The sequence below is a fragment of the Brienomyrus brachyistius genome, unplaced genomic scaffold, assembly GCF_023856365.1.
Source record: "Brienomyrus brachyistius isolate T26 unplaced genomic scaffold, BBRACH_0.4 scaffold103, whole genome shotgun sequence".
Lineage (NCBI taxonomy): Eukaryota > Metazoa > Chordata > Actinopteri > Osteoglossiformes > Mormyridae > Brienomyrus > Brienomyrus brachyistius.
The window spans coordinates 552,285-559,917 of record NW_026042378.1 but is presented as its reverse complement, the minus strand read 5'-3'; positions in this window follow the sequence as shown (position 1 = coordinate 559,917).

Here is a 7,633-nt window from a genome sequence, read left to right as displayed (position 1 = left end):
GTTGCTGAATCTCATTGTTAAAGTTAAATGAATCTACGCATTTTTATACACACAAGACTGTGCTTAGTTCATCTTTCAGTCAAAATCACACAGTGAGGCAAATCTGACCATCTTAATTGTTTTTGCTTGTGTGGAATGGCATCCCATGCAGGCCTGTGCTCTGTGCTTCCTGGGACAGGTCCCACCCTCTCCAGACCCCGATGAGAATTAGTAGTCGCTGGATAAAAGATTGACAAAAGATAAAAATACAAAAGTCATTCTTGCTGTCTAACCTCTGATTACTGCATGACATTTCTGATTTCTGATAACTGATAAGTAGAAAATATGTTTAGTCTCTTGCTTGGTGGTAAGAAAAAAGGAGAACCACAAAGAGCACAGTCATTTTCAAGGTTATTTCTCACTGGTCAGTGTGAAAGGCTGCGTCATTAATATAACGCCGGGCTCAGCACAGTGACTGCACCTGCGCTGCACTGTAGAACACAAGCCAGGCTGCAGACCATCAGCCCTGAAAGTTAAAACAGGACTCGTATGTGTGTCATGTGGTGTTTAATAAAAATTTACAGGACAGAACATAGTGGATTCAGTTTCCTTTGCTCTTACACTCCCAGTCCAAAGTGTGGCCACGACTGCTGTCAATGCATCTGTCTCTTTTTTCACCTTAATTTTTCACCTGTGTTATTCACCTTAATATCAAAAGGCTCCAAAGCAGTACAGTAATGCAGAACAAATATTGTAACTAACAAGGAAGTGGGGAGGTAATGGACAGAAGTGTTGGTTTTTGGTAACTCCACTCCTCTGACCTCCACTGTAATTTTAGGTTCCTTGGAACAATATTGTAAACCAGTCATCACACATCACACACATAAAGTCGACACCAACCTTAAGTTTGACACTCAGATAAGGTTAGTTGTCAAGTCAAGCTTTTTACAATTGAGGCAGTTGGCCAAAATAAAGCCAATTCTTTCTAGGCAGCACTTTGAGACAGTAATCCACTCTTTTGTCACTACTAGTTTGGACCACTGTAACGCCCTCTATGTTGGGGTTAGAGGCTCCACTATTGTTCACCTCCAGAAGGTTCAAAATGCTGCCGCACATGGAAATATGAGCATGTCTCCCCCATTTTAGCCTCACTCCACTGGCTGCCCGTACATTTTAGGATTCATTTTAAAATTCTGTTATTTGCTTTTAAAGCCCTCAGTGGTCTTGCTCCATCTGACCTCTGTGAGCTGCTTCACCCTTACACCCCCACCCGCTCTCTCAGGTCAGCTGATCAGCTGTTCCTGACGGTTCCTAAGACTCAGCGTGAGCTTAGAGGGGATCGAGCCTTTGCAGTCGCAGCTCCTAAAATGTGGAATGACTTGCCTTTTCACATTAGAGAGGAATCCCCTCTGTCCGTTTTTAAATCTCTTCTAATCTCTTCTCCTTCACCTTTGACACATTGTGAGATGTTAATTTTAATAGTAAATCTTATTTTAATCTTAGCCTTTTCTTTATTAATTAATTGATTTTTTTAAATTTTTATTAATGGCCTTTTACTCACATTGAATGTTTTGGTTTTTATTAAATTTCTTTTACTTCGTTTTTAAGTGTGTGAATGTTTTTATTTATTCCTTTGTGCAGCACTTTGGTCCATAAGGTTGTTTAAAGTGCTTTTCAAATAAAGAGCTGGATTGGATTACATTGGAAGATGGCTCAACAAATCTCTTTCACAGAATGTAAAATTCGACAGAGGGCGCAAGGTGACATTCTGTCAGGGGCCCAGAATTTTTAGCTACACCTCTGTGTTACTGTGTTTTTTTTGTTCTAGCCATCAATAACTCTGGAGTTGCTATATCGCCACCTGGTGGTGAAAAGATCAGACAAAAATATGTACACATGTTACCAACAGTTTGAAATTGAAGTGCAGAGTTAACAGGTTTAATTAATCGTCCCCACGGATGCCAGTCATGAAATTTGAGAATTGCAAATTAAAACACAGGAAAAAATCAGGAACACTACAAGATAAAATATTTAGCAAACACTCAATGTGCATCCAGGGTGACAAGGGACAACTGGAGGATGATATGACAATCTGACAGTGACATTCACAGCACTTTATATGTTGCCAAAAACAGAAAAGGGGATTAAAATCAAGAATCAGAAATCATGTATGAGGGTGGGGCTGCTTGGTGGTGCAGTGATTAGCACTGTTACCTCCCACCACTGGGACTCAGGTTCGAGTCTCCGCCTGGGTCACATGTGTGGGGAGTTTGCATGTTCTCTCTTGCTAAATTGGCCGTAGGAGTGCATGTGTGTGTGAATGGTGTGTGAATGTGCCTTGCAATGAGCTGCCCCCCCGTCCTGGGTTGTTCCCTGCCTCGTGCACAGATCCTGCCAGGATAGGCTCTGGACCCCCCGCGACCCAGTAGCATAAGCGGTTTAGACAATGGATGGATGTATGAGGGTGAGTCACAATGACGACAGCTGCTCTGTTGACTTGGTCCCAGGAGTCGTCAGCGTTGGTCTGCCGGGGCCCCCGTCCTGTCTGTGGAAGCACCCGTCTTGTTGGCTGTTCTCTCTGCCTGGGCCCCCTCTCCTGCTGCCTCACGTTTGGGTTGAAGTGGCTCCCCAGTGCTTCTGTAAAGCTCTTTGTGTATCTTAGAAAAGGGCTGTATAAATGTAACATTCATTCATTTATTCAAGGTCCCAGCCAGAAGAGTGCAGTACTACACTGTCCCCCACAGCCTGAATCAGCTGGATGTTATAGGATTAAGACACTTCCTGCATTAGGCCATTTACCCTCAGTGTATTTCCATACCCTGACAGGATGGATGACAATACTATGGCCCTAATTTTCAATACACAGTTTTCACAGGAGTCTCACCCTCATCCACATTCTCTGCATTCCTTATCTCATGCTTCTTTGCCACCCGCATCTCCTCTGCCTGCTTTGTCTCATTTTCCCACAATTGAAACACCGTCCAATTTGTCTCTGTTTTAGTTCTACCACATTAGTCCCTGAGCAACCAGTCTGATCCCGTTCCTCTAATTTCAGACGCATCTGGCTTATCTGATTGGGACTGAAGCTGCTGTTACTAGGAAAACCACATTCGTCCCACTGGGGCAGGTCTGACATCGCGTCCTTCCCATATGTCTCCCATAATTGTTGTACAGAATTTCAGCTGGAGTTCTTTCCCAGAAGCAAGTAATTTCACTTTAGCACCTGTTCAGTAAAAGTCAAGTAGGTCTTTAATGTTATTTTTAACTTTACACAGTTGAGTATAGTACAGTTACAAAAGAAACTGTTTCCCTCGGACCAAGGTGCTACTTAAATTAACAGAAGACTAACACATACCAACCTAGCAACATACTGTATGGTGCATAATGAGCAAAAACTGTGCAAACATTGCAGGACAGTGCAAAAAGAGAGGACAACTGACACCAACGAGCACAAACAGCACAGTAAACCCAGTACTGAGAAGGCGCAGTTTGGTTGTCCAATGAGGTAGCAATAAAAATAAATAAAAGTAACTGTAAACATGGCGACAATAAGATAAAAAATAGTAGTTAAATAATAAAGTGTGTTAATGAGTGTATGTGTGTGTGGTATCAGATTAGTCCCTGAGAGTTCAGTAGTCTGACGGCATGGGGGATAAAGCTGTTTGAGTCTGGCTGTAAAGGCCCGAATGCTCCGGGACCTATTTCCAGAAGGCAGGAGGGTGAAACGATAATGTGAGGGGTGGGTGGGGTCATCCACAATGGTGGTGGCTTTGCGGATGCAGTGTGTGATGTGAATATCTGTGATGGAGGGGAGAGATATGTTAGGGTTATCTTCTTCTGAAGATGCGCTGGAAACAAACCAGTCTCTGAACACAGAACAACGCAGACAGCTGTGATGACGTTTTACTTGCTGCAAGGTGTAGGGAATCCACTTGCAGAGTCTCCGCAGTTTCAGCAAAATGATGGTTTATTGAACAGCAAAAATAATACAATGTAATACAGTGTAGAGACACACCGGGTACTGAAAGGCAGCTCAGATACAAATTGAAGACAGTTCTTCACCCCCCTTTATACCCAAAAAGGCCCTCCCCACCAAGGTGTTGTGTGTAGGTGTTGTGAGTGAATTTACATATAAAGAGTGACCCCCTGGAGTGTGAGGATCCTGAGACAGGGACGGGACAGGACAGGGTGGAGACTTTTATGATCATTGTAATTCAATTCTTATCACCTTATCTTATCCTTATCACCATAGTGGTGCCAACTGGAACCCCCATTCTCTCCCTGGCTTCCCCCATGATCATAAATTCCTAACATTGTCTGCATTCAAATGATCAACCAAGAACCTTGGGACATTTTTACCACTTTTCCTTACAAAGGGAAGCCCGGTCCTGACCTCGAGGTGTCAGCCTCTCAGTCGAACTCAGCCAACTTCGAAAGAGTAACTCCCCTCGCAGTGTCTTTTATTGAGGTACACAAACAGGATATGCAACTGACATTGAACATTGTTTGTCACCATATATGGGGTGGAAATATTCAAGCGACAGTTCTTGAGACGTGTTATTGCTCAATTAAGATCAAGCTGCGGCAGGGTGTTGTTTCTAAGCGTCTAGCAAAATGATGATAAAAAAAGTACATATTTCTCTAACACGATACTCCCAATGATTTTCTCACCTGTCATCACTATCTGTTGTAGGGACTTGTGATCTGAGGCGACACAGTTCTCAAAGCAGACCGTGATGCAGCTGCTCAGGGTGCTTTCAACAGTTCCCCAATAGAGTGTGAGAATGGGAGATGGGCTTTTCTGAGCTTCCGTGGAGAGTAGAGGTGCTGCTGTGCTTTCCTTACTATGGAGCTGATGTTGAAGGACCTGGTGAGATTCTCCGCCAGATGGACAACAAGGAATCTGGTACTCTCTACGATCTCCACAGATGAGCCATCGATGTGCAGCAGAGAGTGGTCACTCTGTGTTTTGTGTTCTTCTAACGTCAACAACCATCTCTTTGGTCAACATTCAGAGACAGGTTGTTGGCTCTGCAGCAGTCCGATAGTCATCACACTTCCTCTTTGTATGCTGAGTCACCGTTTTTATTGATGAGACCCACAACAGTCTTGTCATCTGCCTGATGTTGATGATGGAATTCGAAATGTGCATTGCTGCTCAGTTGTGAGTCATCGGAGTTAACAGCAGTGGGCTGAGCATAAAGTCCTGGGTTCCTGCTACAGCGTCTGAGCAGTTGCCTTCGTCGCCCATAGCTCCTGCGCAGCCCGAGCAGCCGCCTCCGCTGCCCCCTGCGGCCCCAGAGCCCGAGCAGCCGCCGCCTGCTTTGCCCGTAGCTCCTGAGCAGCCGCCTCCGCTGCCCCCTGCGGCCCCAGAGCCCACGCCCGAGGCGCTCCCTCCGCCTCAAATGACTGTGCCCCCTGGGGCTCTTGTTCCTGGCCCCACTCCTGTCCCTGACCCAGCTCCAGACTTTCCTGCCCTAGTCCCCGAGGAGGTCCCGGACAGTCTGACCACCGTGTGTGCCACGCCCCCTGATTATCCACGTGTGCTTCCCTGATCGTACCCAGCTGTGTCCGATTATTTTCAATCAGTCCTGTCTATTTGAGTTCATGTCTTACTAGAGTTCAGTGTCCGTCATTGAAGTCCGTCTGCGTGAGATGTTTCCTGCACCCCGTGTTCCTAATAAATCCCCGTATCCTGCCTGCCTTGCCTGTTTCCTGCCCGTCCGCCGCTCCCGTTAAATGGCGATCGTGACACAAGGCACACGCACATCAAGTACCAATGCAGCAAATACAGATGAACAATTTAGGAGGAATACTAGTCAAAGGAAGGAAGAAAAGCAGCCCACCCTATCTCATGGTCACGGACACAAACATCAGGGAGTGTTATGAAGAAGACATCACACTTAACACCATTGGTTTTATGCAGTGAATTACACCAGAGAGAGTTTTTACATTCTAGCTGTGTTACGTAACATTCCTCAGCCTTCAGGTTTTTTCCACACAATGCACGACATGCAGCGGTGCCAAACAAAACAGCGGAACTGCAGTGTAGCCAATTATTTGTTTCAGTAGTTTTAAGAAAACTAGAACATAAAATGTTTGTTTTACTTAGTCCACAAAAGAGTTTTTACCTATCTTAGTGTATTTTACATCACATACACTCTCGGTCCGTTGTGGAGTCCATCCCACTGTAGTTGGAGAATGCTGCCATCAGTCGCTTGGTGTAGCACTCGCAGGATTTACCAGGCTCCTGTTTAAACTGATGCATCATGCCCCAGTCCATGCGCAGGAGGACCAGTCTCTGAAGGGCTGTCGCATGGTGAGGCCTGTTCTGCCTGGGGTCCAGCAGGTCACTGGCAATGTCCTTCAACTCACAGTGGGCTTGCGTTCATAGTGGGGTACCGCAGGGTTCGATTTTAGGACCACTATTGTTCCTAATTTACATAAATGATATGGATACCAATATATACAGTAAACTGGTGAAATTTGCAGATGACACCAAGGTGGGTGGTGTAGCAGATACTGAATTAGTGGCTCAGCAGCTACAGCGGGATCTTGATTTAATTAGTGACTGGGCCGATACCTGGCAGATGAAATTTAACGTCGATAAATATAAGGTACTCCATCTAGGGAGCAGAAATATAAAGTACAGGTATTTCATGGGTGTCACTGAAATAAAGGTAGCTGATCATGAGAAAGACCTTGGTGTGTATGTTGATGCTTCCATGTCCCATTCTCGCCAGTGTGGGGAAGCAATAAAAAAGGCCAATAGGATGTTGGGGTATATCTCCAGGTGTGTGGAGTTTAAGTCAAGGGAGGTAATGCTAAGATTATACAATTCCTTGGTGAGACCTCACCTAGAATATTGTGTGCAGGTTTGGTCACCATATCTTAAAAAGGACATTGTGGCCTTAGAAAAGGTGCAGCGTAGGGCCACAAAAATGATTCCTGGTCTTAGAGGAATGTCATACGAGGAACGGTTACTTGAGCTAAATCTGTTCAGTCTCAAGCAAAGGAGATTGAGGGGGGACATGATCTAGGTATATAAGATTCTAACAGGTTTGGATGCTGTTCAACCAAATAGTTACTTCAGCATTAGTTTAAATACACGAACTCGTGGCCATAGGTGGAAATTAGCGGGAGAACATTTCAAGCTGGATTTAAGGAAGCACTTCTTTACGCAGCGTGTAGAGTATGGAATAGTCTTCCTGATAATGTAGTGCAAGCTGAATCCTTGGGTTCCTTTAAATCAGAGCTAGATAAGATTTTAACGACTCTGAGCTATTAGTTTAGTTCTCCCCAAGCGAGCTTGATGGGCCGAATGGCCTCGTCTCGTTTGTATAGTTCTTATGTTCTTATGTTCAACTCCTTCATCTACAGTGTCAGATGAGCAAACCTTATCTCCCCCTTGAGGATTTGGACATACCAACATAGGGGCAAGAATTTCTGCTACCTCGTCCTGCTGCCTGAGTGTTTCGCCACGGCACTTCTTCACCGAGAAGGAGGTAGAGTCGGGTGCTGAATGGTTATGATCCTCGTCTGCAGGGGGGAGAGGGGAAGGGGCAGGGGAACCACTGGCTACTCCTCCCTCGGTGGCATAAGGAGGAAGCTGCTGTTTGGGCAGCAATGCTTGGGCAGGAGCCACACAGTTTAT